Source organism: Strigops habroptila, chromosome 9 (genome assembly GCF_004027225.2).
Source record: "Strigops habroptila isolate Jane chromosome 9, bStrHab1.2.pri, whole genome shotgun sequence".
NCBI classification, from domain to species: domain Eukaryota; kingdom Metazoa; phylum Chordata; class Aves; order Psittaciformes; family Psittacidae; genus Strigops; species Strigops habroptila.
Window position 1 is genome coordinate 33,139,387 of NC_044285.2, and position 27,351 is coordinate 33,166,737.

A 27,351-nucleotide genomic window follows, 5' to 3' on the forward strand; every position below is an offset into this window, starting at 1 on the left:
CTAAAGCAAGATTTGTATCTAGGAGCAAGCAAATACCTTGAGACTGAGATTGTAGCAGAAATTTTCTGCAATGTTTTCCAAGGCTACAGACAATTCAGGCGCTGGGAGGAATTGAGAAGTGGAAAATCAGTGACTACCCAAAATTAGTTTAGTTTTCTTCTGGCTTTTTTAACTGCCTGCAGAACATGGCAGGTGCCCAGCCTGCAAGTATGCAGGTGATCACCTTTGGTTTGTGCTTAGGAATGCCTGACATAACTAATCTATTAATTGCTAGCACTGACTAGGAAGTCTCCAGAGAAAATGGTGATTGGTGATCACATTGTTAATTTTGTCATATACTAACATTGATTAATGTACGTGAACTTTAAACAGCCTTTACAATATATTCGAAACAAAACAAAATACTACCTACCTAGTTTGTTGTGTAAGAGAGCGCTTAATAATAACTATGACTTAACATTGAAAAACAAACAAAAATCCACAAAAACCCAAACAAACCAACATTCACCCCTCAAAACCGCAACCTCCTGCATCATTCTCACAGTGTGGGTTGTTGGATGCTATCAAACTGATACGAAAATAAAGGATGTAATTTTGCCATGCTGCTAATGCAGCATGACAAACTAGAGGGCAGGGGTTTCTGCCTGGTTTCTGTAATGGGAGAGGGGAAGTTGTGCTGGCTCGTGAACGGTAAAATGCTTAATGTTACTGCTGGGAATAGTTCAGATGAGTAAGAGAGGAGAAAGGAGAGAGCCCTTAAAGTAGTAAACTAAGCCACATGTATTACAAAATAGCATAATATGGGTATGACTGGAATTTGGATAGGCTGCAGCCCATGGGATGTGGGGGGGAAGGGTCCTGTGGAGCAAAGGAATGAACTGGGGAGGTGGGGTGGAGATGAGGTAGGGCGAGGACTGGAATGTGCTGGCACAGCTTTGCATGTGATGACTGAGACACCATGTGCTTTTGTTCAGAAGTGTTTATTCCACTGTTCTCCAGGGGATTATGCAGAGCCATTGATCTGAAATATTAAATGTCAATCACACAAAATGGCAAGCCAGTTCCATTTTTAACTTCCAACTAAAGCTGTTCATGGGTTGACAGCTTTGGAGTGTGTGATCTGGGCCACACATACTCAGCTTTGTCTTGTACGAACTAGCATTGTTACTGGCTCTGAGTCATCTCTTAGAGCAGGGACAAGCGCTTGGAGTGTAAATATTTCTTTAAAAATAGCAAAGAGCAACTGTCACTCTAATGTTTCATTAGCTCTAATCAACTATCAGGAGACACACGGGCTTCACAGGGATAAGTGCTTGCCGTTTCCCTGCAAGGGGAGGCTCTTATGTGCTTGAATGGGGCTTGCAAGAAGGAAATGCTGTGCAGTTTGGGCCACCCACAGTCATTCTCTTACCTTTGTGGTGAAGAACGACCAGGGAGAAGAACTTGGAAAGGCAAGTAGTTGACTTAGTGACTGTCCAGCTGAATGCCTGGGACTGAGTTTTCTTGGAGCTGGTTTGCTGTCGTGTCTCACAACCCTCTCTGTCCTAGTCGCTTTGGATAGCACATTGTTGCCAAGATGATTCCCTGTGGATGCCCAGTGTTTCCAGGAGTGATCAGGTGCTTACTTGTGACTGCTTTTACACTAGTACAAACTACTCATGGGCCTGGAAAAAAGCTGTTGATTCTTGTAATTGGCACATGACACACTGTGGTTTAATATTTTTAGTGTAAATGGCCCAGGACTTAGGCACAGGGGGGTGTTATTAGTTAAAACTGTTTTTAATTGAAGGATGATTTATGACTGGGAGTTAACAGCAGTCAAAAATCAAAACTTGCTGTGGGTCTGGGCCTGTGCTGCAGGCACCATTGAAGAGCCAGTTAATACCTTTGCAGTTCTTCATCCTCAAGATGCAAAGTTTCTCTTAACTAACTTGACTCATAACAGCTCTGCTGATGTTGGAGATCATGTAGAAGAACCAAAGTTTAGCTCCACAGTTGGAATGCTTCATACAGCTCTTTCAAGGGAATGAGTTTTTGTGTAGATGGTTTTGTGTCTGACAGAGAAGACAGAACACACTTTGCTCTCAAACCTTATCACAGTTTGAACCCTTCTGTAGAACAATTCCTATAGAAGTAGCAAACATTGGATGAGTCTTAATTTGAAGCATTATGATAGAGCTGTTTCCTTTAGAAGCTCGTGTTGCATCCTGGGGGGTTGGTCCCTGTTCTGAAGGTCCTGTCCCCTTTGCTGAACCAAGATCTTTCTCCATCTGGCCTGGGTCTCCTTTGAGAACCTTGTGCAACTCTCTTCCCACCTTCTCAGGTGGGAGTAGCTCTGGTCCCTACCATGGGAACATTTATCCCTGCACTTCCCTCCCTGTGTGCTCATGCTCCCTTCATGCTGCTCCATCACCACCCCTGCCTGACTCCCGTGCACATCTGCAACAGTTGGACTTGATGATCTTAAAGGTCTTTTCCAATCTAAATGATTCTATGGTTCTGTGTTGTCAATACAGCATTTTTTCTCCCAGTGTAAAGTATGCTTTGATCAAACCCAAACCAAAGGTGATTCTGATGATTTGGGTGTTTGAACTGGTTTGATGGTTATTGGTGTGTTAGGTGCAGCTAGCTGTGTTTAAATGTCGAGTGGCTGTAGCTCATCATCTGCAGGTTTAGCCCAACATCCCTGAGACTTCCTGAGTGGATATCAAATTCTGTGCTCCGTGTGTTTAATAGAGGGTCCTCTGTTTGCCTTAACGCTTAGTGGCTTCCACAGGGTTATTAGAAATAATCCTGAATAGAAGCTGTTTCACAGCTCCTAGTTTTACTAATTGAAAAGTGGATCTTTATTTCGTTTATATATGTGAAATAAAATTAACAATGACACCTCTCTTCGTGGTAATGACTGCCTGATCTGTTATGTTAAGCCACTTCCTTTATTTTGAACTAGCATTCATTTCTAACCCGTTATAATTTTGTAAGCAGTAGCAAGTTCCTCATTCTTTTTAGCACTTCTCTCTTTTTACCTCTCCTTGCTATTTGTCAAGTGCTTTTGATGGGAGCAAATATTTTCTATAGTGTGACATCTGTTGTGATTGCTAGTTAAGATTACATTGAGCTTTGTAGGGAGATATGAGGTTTTTATACCTCTTGGTGGGGATTGTGCTTTCCTGCCTGCGAATTTTCAGAATTGTTAGTGCTGTTAGCTCTGATACTTAGGTATGAAAACAGTAATGCCATGGGAAAAAAAGTTTCAATTCTATAAGTAATTCTTAATCAGATCGCTATTTGTCCTGGGCTTTGGGAGGAGTCATAAACAACACTAAAACAATAGCATGTTTCTGTTGTCATATTACATTCAAAACAGTCCAACTCTGTGTTCAGATGAAGTTTCATTTTAGCGTATTACAAAACTTAAGAACATTTAAGTACTCTGAATAGCATTGTCAGTGTGATCCAGGCTGCTTTCAGTCTTCCAGCTCTGAATGAAAACTACATTGAGCCTTTTGGTAAGGAATTCTTAGAGAGTACCTGGGAGTGTATGATGCAGCTCCTGAAGAAGCCTGTCCATGCCAAAAAGCCATGTTTGTATTATGTCAAGCTTATGCAAGGGATTAATTTGGAAGCAGAGCTGAGTGCCTTGTGAACTTTCTACCTCAGGTCAGCTGTGTTCTAGATGTATGATCCAAATTGCAATTTGAAAGGATAAACAACTTTTGTGTGCTTTTTATAGACTTTGTTCGAATAGTGAATAGGTAATTCTTCACAGCAGGTAATTCTGCACAGCACCAGAATTAATTTGCTACATTTTTATTCTGTTAACAGATGGAGCAATGCAATAACATGGCTCATTACATAAGCACAAGTTCAGTTGATCACATCTGTGTGTGGGTATAATATGTAACCTTTTGACCAGTAAAGCAGAAATAAATTTTATTTTGTCTTGTCTTCTTGAATTCTGCCAAGACAGTTTTCTTTCAGTTCAAACTCAGGGGTTTGCTCAGCCCCAAAGATTACGGATTGATTGACCAGTAAGGTGAATTGCTGTGTTGTGGAAGCCAGTGGGCTGCATTCTCCTGTGATGAACAGGCGAGGCTTTGCATTGTAAGGGAAGTTTCCTTGCCTATGATCCTGGCTTTTGCAGAATGAACAAGGGCTGGTCCCAAATTCGACAAAAATATGAAATGCATAAGATGAGATACTGGAGGTATCTGTGCCAGGAGTCTGTGATAGGGATGGATAAGAAGAGTTATCTATCAGTAACAGGACATCGACTGACTTCTTTTTCTCATGTGCATTCCTAACACTGGAAATTGGTACAAAGCCATCATTTACTCTAACAGTCCTTGAAAAACACAGTCTGTTCTTAGTATTTCCCCAGGAAAAAATTCTACTTAAACTAGGCTTTTGAGACTCAATACAAATTCAAGCTACTTATTCTTTACCTGAAATAGAGCTTTTGGATAAAACTCTTGTGTTGGTGTTGATGAATTTTCCTCCCCAGAATACCCTGCATACTCCTTTTGTGCAAAAAAAGATTGTCCTGAGTTCAGCTGTAGCAGTCATTTTTCTCCGTCTTAGTAGCTGGTGCAGTGCTGTGTTTTTGACTTTAGCCTGAGAACAATTTTGATAACACACCAATGTTTTTAGTTGTTGCTAAGTAATATTTACTCTGATCAAGGACTTTCAGTCTCATGCTGTGCCAGTGAGGAGGGGCACAAGAAGCTGGGAGGAAGCAGAGACAGAACACCTGGCCCAAACTAGCTAAAGGGGTATTCCATACCACAGCACGTCACTCCCAAAGTATAAACTGGAGGGAGTTACCCAAAAGGCCCAGATGGCTGCTCGGGTCGGGCTGGGTATCAGTTGGCGGGTGATGAGCAATTGTATCCTCTCCCCTTGTTATTTCCCTTATTATTATTATTGGTGGTAGTAGTAGTGGGTTTTTATTATACCTTAGTTACTGGACTGTTTGTCTCAACCCATGGGATTTACATTCTTTCGATTCTCCTCCCCATCCCTCTGGGAGTGGGGGGAATGGGGAAAGGGGGGGAGTGAGCGAGCGGCTGCATGGTTCTGAGTTACCGGCTGGGCTTAAACCATGACAAAGGTTAATATCACAGAATACTATGTATGGCACCATCCACAGGTTCACTGTGTTGCAACAGAGTATTTAACCTTCCTAGAGGTTGTACAACTTGGTATCCAGATACCACCCTCTGTAGTGTTTGCCTTTCTGTGTACTGTCTATTCTTCATTGCAGCAATGAAGAACAAGAACAAGATAGGATCGTGCTGTGCTAGATCTTTATGAATGCACAGGGAGAGTTGATCACTATCCTGTAGAAGTCACCATGTAATGAGATTGATCAGGCTGAAGGGGTGTTGGGAAGCACACACAGCAAATGTGTCAAAGTAGAAGCAGAGGTGTCAGTGCAGTTAGTACACGGTAACTCCTGGGGATGGTGGCCCTGGCCTCTGAGCTGTCTTCATAGAAATTAAAATAACACATCTTTAGATGCATTCGGAGAGGTAAAGGATTTGCTTTGTGTGCTAAAGCAGATCACAGGTTTAGAAATGGAGGATGGCTGGAGGAAGGGAGTAGAACTTGAATCTTTGGACCAGCTGCTCTGTCAGCAATATCTGCCATTCATTACTATCATCCCACAGTGACTTGTTTAGGGATTGCTCCTGGTGAGATCTTGAATCAGTGGATACCTGGAATGCTACCTGATTTTGCAGAGCTTGATGTTGTCTTCAAAGTCTGTGCAGCTCACACTGTAGTGCATGCTCTTCTCGTTTAACAGTTTTGCATATTCCATGAACCCCTGTTTCGGTAGATCTTTGCCATTGTTCAGCTGGCTTTAGACTTCTCTGGGCTTCTGACTTCTCTGGGCTTCTTTCAGGCATACCTTTTCTCTGATCCTTTCTTTCCTCCTTCTTCTAAAATCTTCAATAAAAATAATAAAAAGGGGCTATTTGAAATTTGCACATCTCTGGAAGATGATGCTGCGCTTGAACTGTGTGATTCCATTATCCTTTTGATAGTGTTAGCACTATGCTTTTGTCATGCTTCACACTTCAAGAGCACATCCTTTTATTTGCCCATGAGACTGGAAGAATATGGCAGTGAGTAGATGATAAAGGAATTAAACTAATATACAGACCCAAATTTTTCATTTATGCCTTGGGGTGTGTACATGTCTTAGCCTTAGCTCTAAACAGTGTATTGTTTGGGGAAGTACATTCAAGCATGACTAATCTGCATTTGCCTCTCTCTCCCAAAACATTGTGCCAATTGAAATGTTTTATTTTTCTGTGTTTAAAGAATATTCTTTCATAATCCAAAAGCGATTTTTCATTTTTTCTTGAACAATTGGTTGGAGTGTTTTTATTAGTCTTTTTATTATTTAAGCATTTCTATCTACAATAGACAATAGAGGCAAATGAATTGATTTTTTTTTTTTTATACAAGCTTGCTTTTTATCCTACAGAAATGATGATTCATGAGATTCATCCATCTCTCATCTGTATTCCTCCCCCAGCTTATAAGTTTAATGTGAGTTTTGTGTTTGTATTAAAGGACAGTCTATGCTTACCTCACCAGGGAGATTGTTTGAACATTGAGTTCACAAGAGGAAAATTCCTTGCCATGGTAAAACTGCATCTCTGGACATTAAGGAGCTTTGCAAAATTTGCTCACTAGGTGAAGAAAACAGCATTAGATTTAATTCATTGCTCATGTTTGCAGTGATCCTACTCTGGTGTGCTTATAAGTTCATGGTGATGCCAGAAGTTTTGTGGCTCTGATACATGAAAAGACAGCAGAAGGCAGAGACCTGTAATATTTTGTCTTCAGGCCTATTAATCCTGCAGGTGGAGAGCATAAGGATGTACGAGATGCTACACACTATACTGATCTAGGATAAAAACATTCTCTATTTGCATTCCAACTGATGAAATAGTCCTGCAAATGGTTGTACAGGTGTAACTGAGAAGGTAGTGTGGAGGATAAGGGGATGGATGGAGATACTTCAAGTCAGTGTTGCTGGTGAAGCCCCATGCTGTGCTAAGGCACACTTAGCTGAAGCTGGCTCCCATGTTAGCACAGTGAAGTTTGTTTAAAGCGAAAATGAGGTATGGCCTTGCAGTGTGATGCCTCATGCACTGCAGCTGAAAGGAAAGGAAAGCTTGATCAGTACAGTTTACTGCATGAAAGGTAGCCGATTTCTTGGCTGCAGTTTTGCATTGGGCTTTTTTAACTGAGCAAAGGTCTTCTGACCATCCTTGCCTTGCAGATATTGGGATGACTACGAAAAGACTGTTGAGACTGATCTTCCAGAAACAGTAGAAACCCCACGCATAACTATCTCTTGCCTTCACCATCTTCTGGGGCGGGAGGGACCAGCTGTAATTACAGAGGCTGTGAAACAGACATGTCTGTACTTCATCAGCCAGAGCTACAAGCTTCTTTCAGTATGGCTCCAGCTCAGGCCAAGCTGTCTATGGATTCCTGTTAAAATGGTTTTGGTGGTTTTGCAGCATTTCTATTTTCCTGGAATTATCCTCAGCAAGTGTGCTGCTGAGAATGGAGTTCTTGAACTAGTTCTAGAACCTGCAGAAGTGCAAATGATTGACTGGGTCCTGTATAGCAAAGGCTTAAGCTTTATACCCCACAGGATGTTAAATGGAACATGCATCTATAAGAATGAAGGATTAAAGCAGCCTAGACCATCAACTTCACATTTTTCAGTGGAGGAAAAACACTTTCGGCAGACAGCATGTGGGAGGAAGAAGAAATTCCACCATGGCAGGAATGAAATGTTGAGCTGTGTGTTGAAGTTCAAAGAGCAAAAACTCTTTTCATGGTTTTCAGGGTAATTCATGGTCCTGCCTTACAAACTCAGGATTTTTTCAGCTGACACCAGAAGCTTAGGTAAGACAATTCTGCTATGTTGGGCAGCTCTATGAAAAGACAAGGAATGTCTTCATAGCTTGACAAGTAATATTTAGTTTCTCCCATCCCTTCTCAAGACAACTCCAAGTGGAAAAATACTGTGATTGATGAGTACAGGCCAGAAGGCCAAGAGAGATTTTTAACTTGCTCTGACAGAGAGTGGCTTTCAGCTGGCTTCAGTGAGCATGGTTTCATGGATACTTCAGCACTATAACTGACCTAAGTACAAGTCAGGTGGGATTTTTCAGGTAGATTCCTCTTAGCTGGTATTAGCAGCTTTCCTTAATTTGAACTGAATGATCTATTGGTTTGATGTAATCCTGTGCATGGGCTTAATGTAATGTATCGTTCCAAATTTAAGAGTGCAAGATAAATTAATTCCCAATGCAAAAGGCAATCTTTGTGACTTCCAAACCCTCCCTTATGCTAAAAGTAATTTAAAGGTATACTATAATGAAGATAGTATCTGCATGCCAAACAAATATCTAATTTCAAAGAAAAGTGACTTATACAGTGTGAATTTTGCAGTTTGATGTTGTTTCATATAACATGGTATTAGTTTCCTCATTCTTTTGTAGATATACGCTCATTAAGCAAGATCTTTACAAAGTGTAGTGACTGTTGAAGTGCTTTAGGGGATGAGCATATTTATTACAAGCTGATAATCCCTATAACTTGTTACATTAAAATATAAATGGATTAAATTATAGTCCAATGAGGAGTGTGAAAGTGATTACTAAACTGTGGAAATAAACCTAAATAGTATAATAATCCTTTAAGGGGAAATTACACCTTCATTCATTTGCAATGGTATTGTGATTGGTTTTGTTTTAGTCCAACTTTGAGTCAATGCCTCCATGAAAATCTTATGACTTCCCTTCCAAAATGACATCAAAGATGAAAGGAGAAAAACAGTCTTGACAAAACCAGGTCATTACATCAGCAAGAGCAGAGTGGGCTGAGCAGCTCTGCTTCCTAAATCAAAGCCTTGCTGCAGGAGCATTGCTGTGTTCCTGTTAGTGTGTCACAAATGCCATGGTCAGCTGTGAGGGACCAAAAAATGCCACGACAGCAGATAAAGGGCTGAAGGCCTTGGCCAAAGCCTGTTACTTCTCAGAGCGTTGCTGTCCTGAGGATGTGGAGGAGCTCAAGGCATCCCTTTGTGGGGAAGTTCCTGGCCCCACCTATGCTTTGTAGCCAGCCCCTGCACAAATCAGGAATAGTGAGTCCTTTGTGCTTAAATCAAGCAAAAATCCCAGCAAGAGAAAGGAGATGTTCTGCTAGCCCCATTGTTTCAGAAAAGCAAGGGTCCTTTCACAGTCTTTGTTAGGAACTTCCAGGGCTGGGAGGGGCTAAGGATCTTCTAAAGCATACACATCTCTGATGTCCGTGAACTGTGAGAAGAATGTACAGGCCTGAAGCCCATCTCAGTCTGCCTACAGAGTGAGAAACAGTAGTGGTGGGGTGGGAGCTGGAGAGCATTCATGAACAGTTCCTGGTCCCATGCCACAGTATCCTCCAGCTAAGGGACAGTTTAGTGTATTAAGGCCAAAATGTAACAAGATAATTATGTAGCTGGCAGGGCCAGGTAATTAATATCTAGTACAAGCTACTGTAACATACTGCTGCTTTTACATGTTTTTATGCCAAGTGGGAGTGCTGAGGTGTGCTGGTTTTGCTAGTTTGCTGCTGTCTGGTGAAGAGGGTGAAAAAACCTAAGGAAGAAGGAAAAGTGTTTCCTGTTTTGTGGGGTGTTAAATAAATAATCAGCAGTGGCAGCCATGGCAAAGTGCCAGGGCTTCCACTGGGACACAGTCACTGAGCAAGTGATTTGCAGAGGAGTGAGAACCTGGATCCAGGAGGCTCATACAGGTGTCTGTGTTCAAGAACAGCACCTGTTCTTGCCAAGAGGCCTTGCTCTTTGTGTTGCTTATTTACTTTACTTAATGATGAACTTTACCTGCATCTTTGACCATATGGGTTCAAGGCCAGAGTTTTGGTCTTAACACATGAACGGCAGCAACAGCACACGGTCTCTTGCAGGATTCACTGAAGCCATCCAACACATGCAGGAGATGTAAATGGAAGCCACACAGCACAAGCTTTGCTCTTTCCATAGGGCACCTCTGGCAAGATTCACTGCAAGCCAAGACCTAGTCTCGGGTTTGAAGTTTCACACTGTGCAATCTGTCTCCGAACACAGCCACTAGTAAGCACTGAAAGCTGGAGTCTGCTCCTGCACTTGTGATGCGGCTCATGATGCGGTGTCCCCCCTGGCTGCACCTCATCGGCAGAGACACCCTGGTTTGCAGTAGGTCAGCAAGGGGCTCAGGTTAATCCCCTCTCCCCACAGCATCCTCCCAGAGCACTGCAGGGGCATGGAGAGGAGGAGCTGTGTAGGCATACATGGGGTCTGTGTCCCAGACCGGGTTGTGCCTGTACAAAACCAATGTGAAACATGAGCTGGTATCTGCCCTGACCCTCCCTTGGTTTCAAGTGAGTTAATATCTCAGTGCAAAATAAATTACTTCTATCACTTCAGGCTTTTCTAGGTAGGATTTTGAGCAGAGCAAGATAATGATTCTGTCTCTGGGATTTTAAATGGGAATCTTATTTCTTGGAGTAAACAGAAGGTAGCATGTGAGAGGTCTTTAATCCTGTCTTTTAGATTTACAATTTGTAGGATTGTATATATGTATTTTTTAAGCTTTTTGTTTCATCTTGAGCACTGGCTTAGGCAAGCAAGTAACTAAAGGTACACACAGAGCATTTTAATGCATCTTTTTCCTAAAATCATCTGAGCAGCCAAGCCCCTGCTTGACTACAGCCCCACCCTCCCATCTGCATTTCATAAGGGTATTATCACTCTAATTAATAGGAGTTGTATAACAGTACCTAATTAAACTCTGATCATATAGTGTAAATTTAACTTGATTATCGTTAGCCTCAGTGAACTCTGCAGGAGATTAATCCTGGTGATTCACTCAGTACAGAAAGCAACAGTTCTTCAGAGGACTGAAACATTCGTGTACAGAAATGCTCTGCGATCCAAAACCCTGTAAAGTAGTGCTGGGCACTGATGATAACACTGGTGTCAGTGACTGCAACTGAAGGCTCCCCATTGCCAAATCGGTTAAAAGGCACCGGGATGCCAGCAGGCTCCTACAGTGCAGACCTTAAAACCACTGAATAAGGAGTCTGTGAGAGGATTATGGCTTACATAAGAGTTTTATGTCCATCCTGAAGCTAGACCCCCTATGCATTTGTGGGCTGTGTCCGCCAATGATTCATGGGCATCAGGACCTCCTGAATGACTTCAAGCCATGTTTTGTTTAAGATGATTTCAAATACATGACCTGGCCCCTGTCTTACAAAAGTTGGAAAGGTTTTGTCTGTGGGAACAGAGCAAAGCCAATAATGTCATTCATTTATCTTGATTTCTGCAGATTAAAATGCTATGTTCTTTGCTTCTGCCCAGTGTGCTAGAGAATGTTTTCACTTTTCCTTGCTAAAATACCAACTCAGCCTTTGGTAAAACAATGTTTTTGGTTTTGTTTTTTTGTTTTTTTTTCTTCTGTATCTAGTCCAGAAGTAACAGGGCATGGGGTTTGTCCTGTTGTTGAGCACATCTGTTTGCTTGCTGCTAATAATAGTTTAATCAATGGGGCTGATTCCTGCATATTCTCTGCCTAATGGTAGCCCAGAAGACCCAGATGATGGCAGAAAAAGGTCTTTTGTACGTGTCACTTTTTTTTTTTTTTTTTGGCTTAATTAAAAGCAGAGAGAAAGTTTTACTCTTGTTTGCATGAATGGTCACATCAAACAGTACAAGAAAATCTAGGCCAAGCTGCTTTCAGCAGGCTAAGGAACATGATACCATTGCACTGCATCCTTTAATGGTAGCAGTGCCTCTTAATATATATCAGGCACCTTTTGAACTTTCTTTGATTCTGTTAGCTTTGCTTTTCACCAGCACCCTGAAGCCCACCTCACCCCTCCCTGACAGGCCGTGGCGTGGCCATTGCCAGACGTGTCCATGTGGGATGGGGAGGAGGAGAGGGATGTGCACCGGGAAGCGTGGCTGGTGCTTCCCCGCTGCCTGCAGAAACGGTGCCGCTTATATAACGCCCTCACTGGGTAATGAGGTAAAACTCCATCAACTCTTCTGCAGGAGGTTCCGAGGGTCTGGAGCTGCTGCCTGCCTAAAGGGTGAGTCAGGAATGTGTTTCTCTTGGGGTGGTGTGTGTGGTGGGGTACACATGCGTGTGGTAGTATGTACTGTGCTGAAAAGGGGCTCCAAACTGCAGGCTGAGAGGTGGGTACAGATGAAGGTACCTCAAGCAAGCCACACAGCACAGTGAGCACGTTGCCTGGAACAGATCTATTTAGGATATTGCTGCTTTGAGAAACAGCTCTGTGACTTGTCTGTACTGTTTTCCTGGATTCCTCTAATGTGTCTGAAACACTGTTAAGAATATGCCCTTAATAGTGGTAATAACACTTTTTCAGAAGGCTGTGTTCAGGCAGTGGAATGCTTTATATCTGACAACTGTAAGATGTTGACACCATTCAGAATGTAACTTGCTGGGGCTTTGTTGTTTTTTCTGCACTTGCAGAGTTGTGCCTGTTTGAGGCTCAGCTGGTATGTTTGCTTGTCCGAGTGAGAGTGTTGGTGTTGACTGTTGAGTGCGTGCTGGGTGGCTGTGTCCGTGAGTGTCAGATACCCATGTCTATTTTGATTTAAGACTGGAGGTGTAGGTCTGGACACGCTTGCCACTGCCACAGAAGAGCTACTTGTGTGCTTAGCACTTGTGAAGCTACTGACAAATGTGCATCTCAGAGCAGGAAGCAATCTCGGTTTGCAGCAAGATGAACAACAAAGAGCGTGCTTGAGATTTTTGGGGTTATGTTACAGGGGTTATACTTGCTCTGTATGTGCTTAAAGTATGTGGGAGTTACTGGTGAAACTGATGGTTCCCTTACAGAAATGGAAGGGCTGCGGAGAGGGTCTGTACATCCACAGCCCAGCTAGCTGTAAGCTCAGAAGATTCAAACAGCAAGAAACAGAGCCCAAATGAACCTAAATAAGCAAGGGAATCTAAATTATTCACAAACAGAAATGTTTGTTCCCGAACGGTCAGGTGCCTAAATCTGAGCAGCCTCAGGCTGTGGGACTGACATTGCGAGGGCGAGCGTTGTCCTAAAATGAACTGTGTAAGAGAAAAATTGCTTGGTATTAGATACAAGCTTGTACTCCCCTATGACTCTGAATCTCTTGTGCTCAGCTTTTAGACTCATCTTTTCTTTGTTATCATCTAAAAGGTACTTGATGCTGCAATTCCTGTCACTTTGGCTTTTGCATTTGTTCCTTGCAATATTCAGCTGGAATAGCAGACTACTGGGGCCCACATCCTATTTAATCTTTGTTCTCCTTCTCTCATTGTGCTTGGGTCTGGTGGTCCCATAGATCTGTCTGGTCCCCATTTGGTTATGTGGCCCTTGTGTGAGGAGATGTGTGTAAGCAGAGGGGACTTAACCTGAAACCCTGCCTCACTCTGGATCACGTGAGCTGCATGAAGGCTGGTAGCTAAACAGTTTTTACACTGAATCTCTGGGGTTGCAGGCAGTTGGATGCGTGGTGGCCACTGCTTTTGCATCTTGCTATTGCCAGTGCTCTTCTGGTTTGTTGCAGGAGTTTTGCAGAGAGCAGCTCCCTGATGTTTTGCACCCCTACCCCAGGCACCCTGGAGGTATACAGCAGGACTGGCTGAGACTGGCAGCCATGGTGTCCAGGACTTGGACCTTGGGAAGGAAAATGAGCTAATGAAATCCCACTTGGTGGCAAGTGTGCTGTATAAGCATCTTTACACCAGGGGAGATGGCTTCTATGTGCTGGAAAAACACCTCGTTGCATCAGAAAGTATCATCAGTTGCCCCTATAAGTGGATGCAACTAATAAAGTCATTATCTGTGAAGACTGCAGGCGGGTTGAGGCAGGAGCTGTTTCTTACTACAAGCTATGTAGTGCGGTAAAGATCACTCCAGGACTGGCCTACAAGCATGACCCTGTCTGGGGTCTGCACTCGCTCTAGGTTTTGCCCTGGGGAGGACAGTGGGTGGGTGGTAATTACAAGGTGTGGTTTATGCTTTTATTACTCTGAACGTGTTCCTGAGATCACAGCTGTGGGTTTCTGTGGTGCTCCAACAAGCAGGAAAGAAGGGCAAGGAGGAGCATGCACGCAGCACAATGGGTCTGTTAAAACGTGGCCTGGGGCTCCCTTCCAGATCCCACTGGGCACATTCCCTGGGCCACAAATGAATCACAAATTTGAAAATACAATTAGTGTTTAGGTATAGAGATCTCTCTTGCTGGCCAGTTCCCAGGGGATGCCAGCCAGAGGCAAACAGAAGATGCTTTGACCTGCCAGTTGCCTGATGTTGAAGTGCAAGAGGTTTAATGGAGCAGGTCTGTATCCCAGTAACAGCTGCCTGTGGACAGGGCTGGACAAAATGGAAGAAGCAGTTCAGATGACCAGGGCCCTGAACTGGCACACAGTGCTGCCCAGTGGGAGCTTAGAGCATGGTGCTGAACTGCGAGTTAGCTGAGATTGTTGCCTTTTTTCCCCTCATGCAGGAACTAAACCTAATTTCAGTGGGGGGGTTGGCCTGGATTATGTAATCCAAGCCAGAACCAAACCAAAACATGTTCTGGTTCTTGTCCAGGATAGCAGTCCAGCTGAAATCTGGTATCTATTACACCTGTTCCCCAGCAGGGACCCATTCCCAGGACCCAAAGCGCAGTGCCACACTGCACACTTCTGTCTCTCCTCTCCCTCCCTCTTCTGTGCTGCATCATCCCTTGTTTGTGCTAGGTGTAGGAATCAGCAGTGGACAATATTGAAATTCCAAGTGGTGCTGTGCTCTGGCAGGGGAAAAGGAGATTCTTGAGGATAGGCTGTCTCTGTTTCACCCACTTCAGTTTTATATGTGAGATGGATTCGTCTGGTTGGAAGCAAATGAGCCAGTTTGGTCCTGGGCTTGAAACTGAACTGGAACAGTTTCAGTCTCATGAGATCTGGAAAGCCCAGCTTCAGTCTACCAGGCTGCCTCCTTCTGAGGCAGGTTCAATTGAACAGGAGCAGCACAGAACTAGGCAGGAAAGAATGACTGCTAAATGCGTATAATTAGTCATAAAAATCATTATAATAATTGTAAGTGATGGGAAGCCTTGCTGGGAACTTAAACATAGGTGCAAGGAGTTAACCACACCTCTAAGACTGTGCTCCTTGAGGTAATTTCTGTCTTGTTGGGCAGGAGGATGGGCAGAAGCTTGTGATTGCCCTTTCAGGAGGGAAAGATAGGTTAGTCCAGCATGGATCAGCAATGCAGCAGTTCCCCCAGAACTGAAAAAACTGCAATGGAGTTGTGAGACCTTGTATTTCTTTTCCCAGCATGCAGATGATAAAGCTGGACTCATCTTTTGGTGGTCCTGAGAAAGCAACAGGAGTGTGAGGTTTTTTCAATATTGTCACCTGCCAGAAGTTCTTTCAGCAACTCTGCTGTTGAGGACAGTTCCTGGACTTGTGTTATTACATGTTTCTAGAATAAATTAAAATACCACCTAGCATCCAGATTAGCTCATTGTTAAAATGCACATGGTGACACTCAAATAAGCCTAAAAACTTGCAGTATTAACCCAATTCTAAGGTTATAAATAACGATAGACTTAGGTGAAGGCATCAGTTATAAAAATAGGGGGAAGAGATGAGTACTGACTATGCTAAGAAGAGGTTTTCAGATGATGGGACATATCTTGATGTTTCCTTTCGAAACCTTGACATCTTATTAGTGTGTTCTTCATGCCACCCTATTAAATCTCCTTGCCTGTTCATTGAATCTGAGTACTGCAAATGTTTACACACATCTATTCTGCAAGGATAGGCAAAGAAAAGTCCTTGAGAAATTTTTTGGCCAAGCCGTGTAGAAGCATGTCACATAATGGATAGAATGATTCAGAGAATCTGAGCTGGGTGGGCTGGTGAGTGGGTTCCTGTTTCCGTCTATCTGCCCTGGTGTGATTTTGGCCTTAAAATGGTCAATATATTTTACTTTCCTCCCCTCATTGTAAAATGGTGGGATATTTTTTCTCCACCGGTATATGTTAAAATAAAAACATTTCATTTTTTCCGCTTGAAATTACTATAGAATTACCTGGCCTTGGGATTAATGTGAAGACCTTCGGGAAATTGGGAAACCGTTCTCCTGGGCTGCGTTACATGAGGTGTGCCACGGCCGTGCAGGTCCGCAGTTCTGTGTAGCAGGGGAGGGAATGGTTCAGCACAGAGTCCTGCCCGCCTCACTGTAAAGGGGAACTTATAGGTTTGACTGCCTCATTTTTAAACGTCATCATCAGTGAAACTGATTCTATTCTTTAGATTAAACTTTTTAAAATAAGTGAGCCTTTAGTACAAATGCATTGTTTGCTAAAACCTGATTGACTCGGCCAATTTTTTTGCAGGAATTAAAAGGTACCTAATTACTACCAAAATTGTTTTAACATTACAAAGCAAACATGTGTACGTAGGAAGCAGAGGTTGTCTTCTGTGTACATCCTCCTACCTGGAAAAGCAGTCTGGCTCTTAACTGCTGACACAGAGCGCCTTGGAAAGGTGCTGAGCCCTGTTGGCCAGGGAAAGGATGCTGTCCTTTCCTTGGGGAGCTGAACCTAAGGCAGACCAATAAATTGCAATGTTTTCATTAACTCCAGCAGCCTTTTGATTAGATTGCTATCCCTTCCATAGACTTGAGGACCAGAGTAATAAAGGTAACAAAGGATGAGTAATAAAGGTAAGCACAGATGCTTAGCTATCCCTTTCCCTCTAACATGCCAGTCGATTGAACTTGTTTGCTGTTCTGACCTCGTCTTGGCTAGAAGGTGATTTTGAGTCTCCATAGATGGATGGATTGGGCAGCCTCCTGCTCAAAGTACTGCTTCAGCTGTGTGGAAAATAGTGAGCCAGGCTGTATGTTTATTAATAAGCTGATTTTGTAAGGAGATGGAGCACCATGTCTGAGCTCTTGTGGCAGGGCAAGCTAATGATATTGGACAGCAAGCAACTGTCACTTTTGCTAAATCTGTCATATTGCAAGTAAGCTGCTTACAGCCTGCAGTTGAGGTGGGCATAATGACAGTCTAATCCACCTTAGGGCTCTACCCAAAGTCAAATTTGGAGTTTGCTTTTCTCAAGACCACAGTTGTGCCTTGGAAACCATTGTCTCAAAGGCACATAGAAAGCTATGGAGCAGAGCAGTCACCACCTTTGCTGAACAAACTCAGTCTGCGTGTCTGCTCTAGGGCTTGTAGACCCTCATCCCTGAGCAATGATAAAACAGGACTTCTGAGGAGCAGAAGCGACATGGAATTTGTCAGAAAATGTATCCTTGTACATTGCTTAGCAATGGAGCACGGATTCACAAGCAACCCGAGGAGCTGGAACAGAGCCTTATGTAGGAAAGGGGGATGCCGTGAGACCTGGTCAGCAGCAAAGGACTCTCAGCAAAGCTTTCACAGGTGGAAGCTGTGGCAAGCGGCACATAAGGAGGCTCTTTGCTATCTCTTTCTGTTCCCTGTTTAGCAAGATGCCAATCCCTAACCTTGGGATCTCACTGGGACCTCACCTGCACCAGTGCAAGAGCAGTCCATGTGCTTTGTGATGGCTGTGGGATGAGTTTGTGGGGGGAGGAAGGTGTGGGCACCTGTTTCTGCTGATACCTTCCTGCATAACCTCCTACTGCCATTCAGCTTGAGGTCGTTCTTCCCTGTCGCTGCACTGGGCACGACTGTCCCTTCATGCTTCCATGGTAGGAAAAAAGTGGATTTCTCCAGGTTTCTTCCTCTCTTTTTACAAGTGAGACTTCACCCATGCATTGAAAGACGCAGCATGTCACTCAAAAATGGTCCCCTATTTTGGCTGTCATTTGGCCAAAGCATATATCAGATCCCTGTAGAGTAGATTAATAATGCCATATGGTGGAGATGCTGCTTAACTAAGTCTGTTGCTGAATCAGCTCCTTGGTCTTTCGCAACCTTTGTGCTACAGAGGTTTTTATAGATGCAAACATCAGATTGTAGCTACAGCTTCTTCAGGTGAGGCTGCAGCATATGGGGCAGAGTGCTGAGCTTTATGGGACAATAAAACTCAGTGCTGAACACTGTGTACAGTTTCCTTTTCACAAGTCTTCACATCTGCTGTGAACAACTGTTCCTGTGGGATTTAATAGTTTCACTCCTCTTAAACTGTCCTGTTGCCTGTGCAGTGCTCCACATGTTGAGGGTGCTTGCTGATACTGTTATCTTTCCTGTGGTTGCATGAGAAGCTCTTGCATGAGGTTGGAGTGCTGTGTTAAGCTGGGACAGTAGATAGTGTGCAGGATTTGAAAGCTTCAATTACAACGTGCATTTTGAAATTATGGGACTATATAAAAGGAGCTCCAGGAGGCCTTTTCTTTTGTTGCTCCCCACAACGAGATCCACAACAGTCAAAAGTAGAGATGTGCCTACATGACTTCTGAAGTTAAAGCTTAAGAAAACAAGACAGGAAAGTGGTTTTACATGCCATCAGGAAAAGGAGATGGGAGAGAGATTAAATGACTTTTTAAAATCACTTCATGGCAGAGCTTTAGGTTCAGTGCAGAATTCCTGGATGTCAGCCCACCTCCACCACCAACAATTACAGGCTTCTGAGATACATACCTGAGGTCTCCCCATTTCCTGCCGACACCAGGGAACATGTGAGACCCCTTGGTGGCCATCATAGATGATGGGTTGTGCGACCAAGGATACCAGTTCACAAGTAGCTGGTTTAAGACCAAAGAAGACACTTATATCTTCTGCTTCCTGCCATCTCTGCTGCAACAGTACAGTAGTGGCAAAGCACTTAAAAGCTGATCTTTTAAAAACTTTTCTTCCAGCATTAGCTTTCAGCCCTGCAAGCATGATTTTCCATGCAAGGGAGGCTGGGAGTGGCGGAAGTTCTTTTTCAAGGGCAAGATTTGTTTGAGCTGGTCATGAAACTGCGCCCTGAGGGCTGCTGAATCAGGCTGCTCATAAAAGTCAACAGCATTTTAATGTACGAGATGTTTATGTCCTTTATGTTATAATGTTTATGTTATAATGAGGATAAAGCAATAGCATTAGGGAAATGGGGTCACAGAGTGGAGCCCTGGGGAAGTGCATGACCAGCTCCTCTGGTGCTTACCCTGGAATGTGTTTTGGTTACCAACTGCTAAACATAGCAAAGCTGAAGGTGGTTATCACTCTTCTGAGTTTCAAACAGTTTGTCTTTGGTGGCTTACCATCATGACACTTTTATTTTTATCTTCAGGAGGAAGTATTTCTTTAAATTACCTTTTGCTTCTCAAAAAGTGAAGATGTTTCTGGTTGGAATGGTACTGACAAGTACATGTAATTTTTTTTAAGGTAGAAAACGTTTACTGGTTGGCTTATACATTTGGTTTGTGTGTCCTCTGCAGTCTTCAGCAATTGGGTTGGGATGGCTTTAGCAATTATTTAGGAGGTGATGGACAGACTAGAGTTCTGAATATTCTTTGGATGACTCTCTAGTATGAGGCCTATGAAGATGAGCATGCTGCCATTGGAGAGATCCAGTGAGGCCTTTATGCCTAAAAAGCACTCCCGAAATTATCCCACCTACTAGATGGGAGATCCACCTACTGAAGCTTGAAGGCCTTGCATGAGGAACCCATGGACAGTGCTGGAGAACACCCCAAAGAAGTGATTTCTCAAAGCATATTAGGCCATGCACATTCAGACTGGTATTTGCTTACCATGGTGGTTAAGCTTCCATTGTCCAATTGATTTAGAGGCCACAACTTGTGTTTAAAGCTAAGCATCAGAGGTGTAGTCTGTAAAATCCCTTCATGGTCTATTTTCATAGAAGATTGCCACCTCTTTGCTGCCATGGTCTTAAAATCCATGTTCTCAGAGGGTTAATGACAAGTAATACTGTCAGTTAAAAGTACTTGATAGGAAAGGTATGAGAATAAATCCTCCAAGACAGATGTAAGAAAGGTTTTCTCTTCCTTAATGCTATGGATTTTCATTTTTTTTTTTTTTTTTTTTTTTTTTTTTGTTGTTGTTAAACATTATGTTCAAATTGTGACCAGCTCTAGAAAGTGTTTTAAAAACCTTCAGAATCAGGTAGACTGAATTCTTTCCTATTTTTTTTCTTTTTAATAGCATACAGTAGAATTCACAGCTGCCATTCTTTTTGTGTCTGTGCCAGTGGTTCAGCCATGCAGTGCAGAATTCATCTTTTTCTCTATGAAGCTGAGGAAAACAGAAGGTTTTGAGTTGTTGATTTCTCAGATGTTTGCTATGTAGGTATTAGAAAATTTTTACTAAATATTGCTGTTCTACTGAAGCCTTTAAAGGATCCTCATCTGGAAGTTTTACTTTGCAGGTGAGGTTCAGTTTCCCAGTAATCTGTGACTTTGCTGCAATTCAGAATAAGTTAATAATAATAATCAAAAAAGAAAACCTGGATACATCAAAGAACATTAGTAAATTGAATTACAGAGGCTGGAAAACTGGCATCCCTACAAATCCATCCCTAAAAATAGTTCGTCTAACAGGAAGGTGGCATTTCGTAAAACCAGTGGCACATAAAAAAAAGAGGTTCTAGTGACTATCTCAGGCAGGAATGAGTCTTGGTTTACGTAGGTCCATTTGTTTTGGACATTGAACATTTCTTGGAAACTGGGCCCTTTCTGGGCTTTTCAGTTTGGATTTCCTGAGACACTTTTTGGAAGTGTAAAACTATTTGTCTCATAAATCTGGCCTTGGGTTTTGTGTCCCAGTGCCATGCACAGTGTGTTCTGGAAATCCAGCTGGTCACTGATTGCTTCACCTGCTCTGGACCAAGGGTTTCTTGGAAGAATTTAGTTTCAAATAACATTTGAAAAAGTTATTTGAAACTAAATTCCTTAGGTCTATCCTCTGCTTAGATCTTTATCGTTGTTAGAAGAGAACATAGCCTGAAGGGGACACTGATAGCGTGTCAGCTACTGCTGGCTCTAAGAAGCGCATCTATGTTTGCACAAGCCAGGATTTGTTTCTGGACAGTAGGAAAGCAGGCACTGCTCCTGTCAGCATGCGAGGGACAGTTCTGCAGCCTGGCTTTGTCTCACTCTCTTAACCCCAAATTCTCATTAAGCTCTACCAGAAGTTCTTTCTGCAGCAGTTCTGATGCAGAACATCCTCCCATAAATGCATGCTAAAGCTGTTAATTTTGTTTGGGGTGGTTTTGTTTGGTTGTTCTGGTGGGGAGGTCTGGGGTGGTTGTCATCTTTTTGAGCTGGATGCTGTGGTTAACATTGTTTTTCTTGTGAACATGCTAAACCAAGGAAGTTGAGCCATGTTAGAAATAATATGGGTACCGTTTAGAATCTTGCCCCTTGCTGAATGAAAACTACTGAAGCACAAAAGCTTTGAAAAGCTAGACTGAATTTCCAACTTGCACAGCAGCACTTTGTGGAATAGGATTGAGCCTAAGCATGAGCTCAAGTTTCACTATAGCGTTTGCTGAATAAGAGCCTAAATTAATAACATCAAGTAATAGCTGGGGCAAGCACTGGCTTCAGCTATGTAGGAAATTCAGGGCTATATTTTTCAAACACATAAGCATTGCAATGCCAAAATGAAAAAATCACTTTGCATTTGCCAATGCTAAAATTTGGTGGGTTGCAATGGATTTGCCTTGAAAATAGCCCAGTAACAATACACTGGATGACAGTGCTGTTGAACCAGAAGACATGATATATGTATATAGGTATAAATGCCATAGAAATGCTTCTGATTGCTGCTCTGTTCAAATTTGTCAACTCTGTTATTCCAAGGCATCAGATTGCTAAATGGTCTTTTAACACCCTGATATGATGAATGTTTTTCCAGATTGTCATAAAGAGAGAGTAGACATATAGTTTTTCCAAGGTTATGCAAGAAAAGGCATAATAGTTGTTAATTGTCCCCCGTATCCCTATACATGTTTACTGCTCTGCTACTGTGAATAGTTTATTACTGGCTTGTTTGTCTGTAGTCATCACCTGCACTTCGATATAGAAATTGCAGAGGGTGATGTTTTTTCTCTGGATCTCTTTATAACTCTTCTTTCATCTTCCTCCTGATTTTTCTCTGCCTATTGAAATTTCATGCATTCTAGGGGGCTGGTAGTCCAGATGTTTTCATGACAATGGTGTCTTTATCATCAGGATTTCATAATTAGGCAATTATTTTTTTTTACAATACAGTCATTCCAAGATTTTTTTGAGTAATAAGCAGTTAGGTATTATAATCTGCTAGAAATGCATTGTGTAAGTATGGATTAGAATAGATTTTAATTTTGCAATTGCAGAGATCCAAATTAGATATTGTAGTAAAGAAAAATGACTTTTTATTAGAACATTTATTTTCGTGTTGTGCTTATACCAGCCAAAGTGAAATACTTCCAAATGTTTTTAATCTTAGGTTAAGTTAAAACTTCTGGTGAAATAGATGATGAAAAAATGGTTTGTGATGATGCAAGAAAATTTAGCTAGAATTTTCAAGATACTGCAATGCCCTGACCCCGCCTGCCCTGCAATAAGGAAGTCAAAGTGTCAACAGAAATAAAATCTCAGTCAGTTTGAGCCAGATGAAAGGTGGAAAAACTTCAAGACATTTTGTGCTGACTATTTCAACACCTTCTTTTTGCATGTAGCTGGAATGTTCAACCAAAAGTAATTTTATTTCCACCTCTACCTAATTTGTGTATGTGTGTTTCAGCTGAGAGATGCAGTAGAAGCAATTGCCTGCAAAAATTGGCATATTCCAGTAAAGAATTTTTCCTGTAATTTCCCTAAAGACCTCTTCCTGTGATTTCTCTTACTCTGTCTTACAAATCTTACTTGTTATCCCTGATGTTCAGTGAAATATTAATTCTTTCAGATGTTAAGCCTGAATTTAGTTTCCAGTTTATCTTTTGCTTCTGGCTGCTTAGTATTAAACACTGATTTCTAAGGGTGTTCACAGAGGCAGGTATGGTTTCAAACAACACTGGATAAGTATGATTTTCTGTTTCTGTGCTTCTTTTATTTCTAGTAGAATACTGCCTGGAAACTTTACCTCTGATCCATCTCCATTTGTGTTTTGATGGGAAAACTCCTGATGGCTTTAGGCAAACAAAATGCTTTGAAGATATTGACAGTGTTGCTGAGCTGGAGCCCCATTAAGTTCTCTGTTGTCCTTCAATGCCAGGGCTGTGCTGAGACACCCTGGCACTCATGGAAGTCTTGTAACTATGATTTCTTTTTGCTGGGCTTTGGAATAGTTTTCCATTCATGCTTCTGCCATGTGCTGCAAGAGCAGCTCTCAAGTGAAATAGAGGCTACCAGAACACCCAGCAAGTCATCTTACTCCTTCCTGCTTTAGCATTGAGCCAATGATCCAGCTCTCCTCCTTTGCTCTGACAGGAGACTAGCAGTAGTATAATTGGGTTATTTGGGTGGGTTTTTGTCCCTGGAAGTCCCAGGAATACGATGTGAGAATAGATGATCCATCATGCCATGACACAGATACTAACTTTGCTGCTGGTGTTTGTTGGCTGACCCATTTGGGGGCAGCAGGTGTCAAGTGTGAACTGTCTCTGTATGATGGTACGGCGGGTTACTGCTTTTCTTGTCTGCAGGCTACCGACATTGTATCCAGGTGCATTTCAAACAGTGATGCCACTTTGACACTAAAAAATGAAGAGAAACTATAAATAGGATACAGGAGAAAATTCCCAGTACCCAAGGAGTTACCCTGGAGAAAAAAGATACTGTATATCCTAGAAAATGTATCTTTTACCTTCTGTATTTAGGAGTTCCACAAGATCCTTCGTTAACCAGAAGAGAAGTGGCAAAGTACATGAACAGAGGTGGCAAAGTACATGAGCACAGGATCAGCTTGGCTGCTTCTTGGATTGAAGGGAAGCCTGAGATGGGTGAGAAATGTCAGGAGCAAAGAGGGGAAGAGGAAGGAGGATGCCATCCCAAGGCTGGTGGGTGTTGATGGCTGTTGCTCTGTTGAGGGGAGAAGAGGCATGGAAAGCTATCATGATAAAGCAGCTTTTGCTGGTCAGAGAGGTCCTCAAGTCTTTCCTGTGGTTAAAGACTGAGCTATGTGGTCTCTGAATACTGCATCAGGTCAGGAGGAGGGGGTTGGAGTGAAAATAGCTAAAGCAGCATTACAGAGGTAAAACAGGTCTCCTTTGTGACGTGTTCCCTTGGACAATTTCTTTACCCATGGCCATGGTGCTGACAGTGGCACTGGTGCTGTAGACAAAATTTGTGGTTGCTTTATGTGTCAGTGTGATGGACTCCCAGGTCTGAGCTCTGCCGCACGGAGCAGGCATGTTCAGACACTGTCTTTCAATGACTTGAGGTTAGAAACCGCTCTCTGTATTCCTGTCTAACCTAAAACGATTTTTGTGGCCAGAATGAAGTAAATGATCATCACAACTCATCTAACTCTTCCCAGCCAGACCCACTATTTGCCTTTAAGGAGTTAAGTAAGAGGTGACGTCGCAGTCCGAGGTAGGGGTGGCTTTCATGTTACCTGGTGCTCAAAAGTAGGTTACTGGGTCAGGAACAGCAAGTTCTGACTGTTTGCCAGCTAGGCCTTTTTTTTTTTTCTCCCCACAATGTTTATACTGCTGTGACCTGCCATGCTAAAATGAGTCTGAAATGAATTGAAAACAGCAAGATGTGTTTGACTGAATTGATCCTTCTGTACAAGCAACAGATTAGCAGTTTGCAGCATGCTTGCTTCATGGTGCTTCCTTTTTTGAAATGAAAAGTTTTTGGAATCCAGTTGTTTGTTAGGAAAAAAGTCTGTCCTTTTGAAATGGTTAACTTGATGTCAAAAAACTTTCTAAACTCACTGGGAGGGTGCAGAGACATGAGGTCACTCAGAATTTGGTACTAGGAGAATTTGCTCCCAGATCCAGGATCGTGTTAGAGAAGATTCCTTGGGACATCTGCAAACCTAGAATCTAGCTCAGAATAGTGAATTTGGGAGTAAAGGAGTTTTGATTCAGGCTCCAATCTGTTTGAAACAACCCCAGCTGCTTGCACTTCATTGCCCAAAACTGGTTCCCGCCCCCACAAGAGTTCTGTCCTTTTAAGCCTCCACAAAGCCAGAGCTCATGACTCTGCTGTTGGGCATGTGGATGGATGGCAGCTGCTGACAGGATCAAATCCCTGAAAGAGAGCAAAATGCCAGGCTGAGGGTGGGAAACCTGTCAGGGAGCACAAGCAACACAGTTGCAGCCACCTTCACAGCGAGAGCACAGGGGCAGGAGTATTTCGGTGCTGTTAAAAGTCTATTGAACATAAATGCTTCTGTGATTCTATGTTTCTGATAGCAGAGGTGAAGCTGGCTCACACTGGATGTGGGTTTGTACCTGCCCTGAGCATCAGACCCTGCGGTCCCTCATGTGCTGGGTGGTAGCAGTTTGGGAGCAGCAGGCAGCTTGTTCTGGTGTTGCCATAGGCTCATTGCCCCACAAGTGGAGCGCGAAGGCAGCAGCAGTGGCTGCATCACTCACAGGGCCGGCACAAGCCTTTTCTGGGCCTGATTGCTCCAGAGGTTGCATCCAGCTGCCATTAACACCAGTGGCACACAGCTAGATTGCCCCGGCATTGCAGTTAGCGTATAATGTTATATCCAAAGGGAAATTCCTTCGGTGTTGGAGGCAAGCTTTCCTTTTAATCAGTGCCTTTCTGCTCAGTTTTCTACAGCCTGATCCTGCAGCCCTGCTCCCTCTGTTGAAGTGCAAAGAGTGGGGCATGTAAGGGGTGGGTGGTCTGGCTGCAAATATTTGAATAATCTCACCAGCAAAAATACTACTCAAAGCAAAGCCTCAGAATATGTTCGGTGGCTCACTGCCAAAGCTGACTTAAGAGGAAACTATGTGGGCCATTCAGCCAAGTGATTCATCGAGGTTTCAGTGCTTCTGAAAGCTCATATAAAAGAAATTAAAGAAAAAAAGCAGGATTTGAAGAAAGATTGCACCTCGCAAAATCTCTCTCTTAAATCACAGAGAGATTGCTGCTGCCAGACCAGATGTAGCAGGACAGAGAAAGAACAGCATTGCTTAATGCTCCTTGCCAAGCTAAAATGTCATCTAATCACAACACATCAGCAGCGCACCCAGAAAATGGTTCTTGCAGTCTGCAAAGGCCACCTGCAGCACAATGGTTTTCACATGCCTCTTCATGTTTCTTGCCCATGACTTGAAAATATCTGACTTTCTGCAACTGGAGGAAAAATATCTTGCTCAGAGAAGGGCAAGGTGGGTAATGCAGCTAATAAATCCACAAGTCTCCATATTTCAAAGGTGGGAACAGCTCATTTTCTTACTGTTTCATGAAATGCAAGTCAAACTGCAGCATTTCTTAGAAAATGTGTTATTTATGAGACACTATCAACCTCTCTGAGCTGCAAAGGTTCCCCACTGGCAACAGCTCAGCAGGGCCCTGGTTATCACTGCTGACTTACAGTTCCCTCTCTGCTGGCAATCAGTTCAGCGACTACCAGAGAATATATGTTAAGCTTCTCCCTGAAGACCCCAGTCCTGCGAGGTGCTGAGTGTTTGGTGCGGGAAGCGGCATTATGTGAGGCAGCAAGCAGCTGAATGGCTCACCCCCTGCATGCCCCCTTCTTTCTTAGAGGGCTGGATCACATTCTTAGCTGATAAAAACAGACGCAGCCCCGTTGCCTCCAGAGGAGCTACACTGATATATGCTGGTGCAGGAGCTAGCCAGGTGTCTATTTAGAAGCTGTAAAGTTTTAAGGAGATGCATGCATTTAAAATGCAAAATATCCAGCATTAGTTCTTGCCGGCCTCATTTCTTAGGGGACTGTGTTGATGTTAACCTGGCCTGGAAGTTGACCTGCATGAAAATCCGTGTCTGTCTCCTGGGCACCAAGCGGTTGGTAAGTTTGCAGTCATTGCACAGCCTGGTTCTGCCTTCCTCCTTCCTGCTGCAGGGTTAGCAAAGGAAGCGACGGTCTGTTGGTTAGAGAGCGCTGCCACGTCACTCGTGCTCACTTCTGCTTCTGCCCTTTGTTGTGTGGTCTTGTGCAAAAACCATAGCTGTGCTTGGCCTTGATTTCCTTCTCTGCAAAACTGTCTGAGTGCTTTTTACCTAGACTTTTTTGGGGTGGAAAGCAACACAAAAGAGCAGAAGTCTGTGTCTGCTCTTCATCCTTGCTCTACAGCTCAGCTTTGTCACTTCAACAGCTGCAGCATGAAAGTAAAAATATCAAAGCTTGATATAAGGATTGTGGTTTGG

At 43.0% G+C, this 27,351-nt stretch overlaps 1 protein-coding gene across 1 annotated transcript in view; it reads left to right on the forward strand.

Annotated features, from left to right (window-relative positions):
* The first annotated feature begins 11,746 nt into the window (after positions 1–11,746).
* PASD1 (PAS domain containing repressor 1) overlaps positions 11,747–27,351 on the forward strand; it is a 97,987-nt gene continuing 82,382 nt past the window's right edge. The window contains exon 1 of the mRNA XM_030496631.1: positions 11,747–12,165. The gene's annotated coding sequence lies outside the window, so the exon portion shown is untranslated. The remainder of the gene's footprint in view (positions 12,166–27,351) is intronic.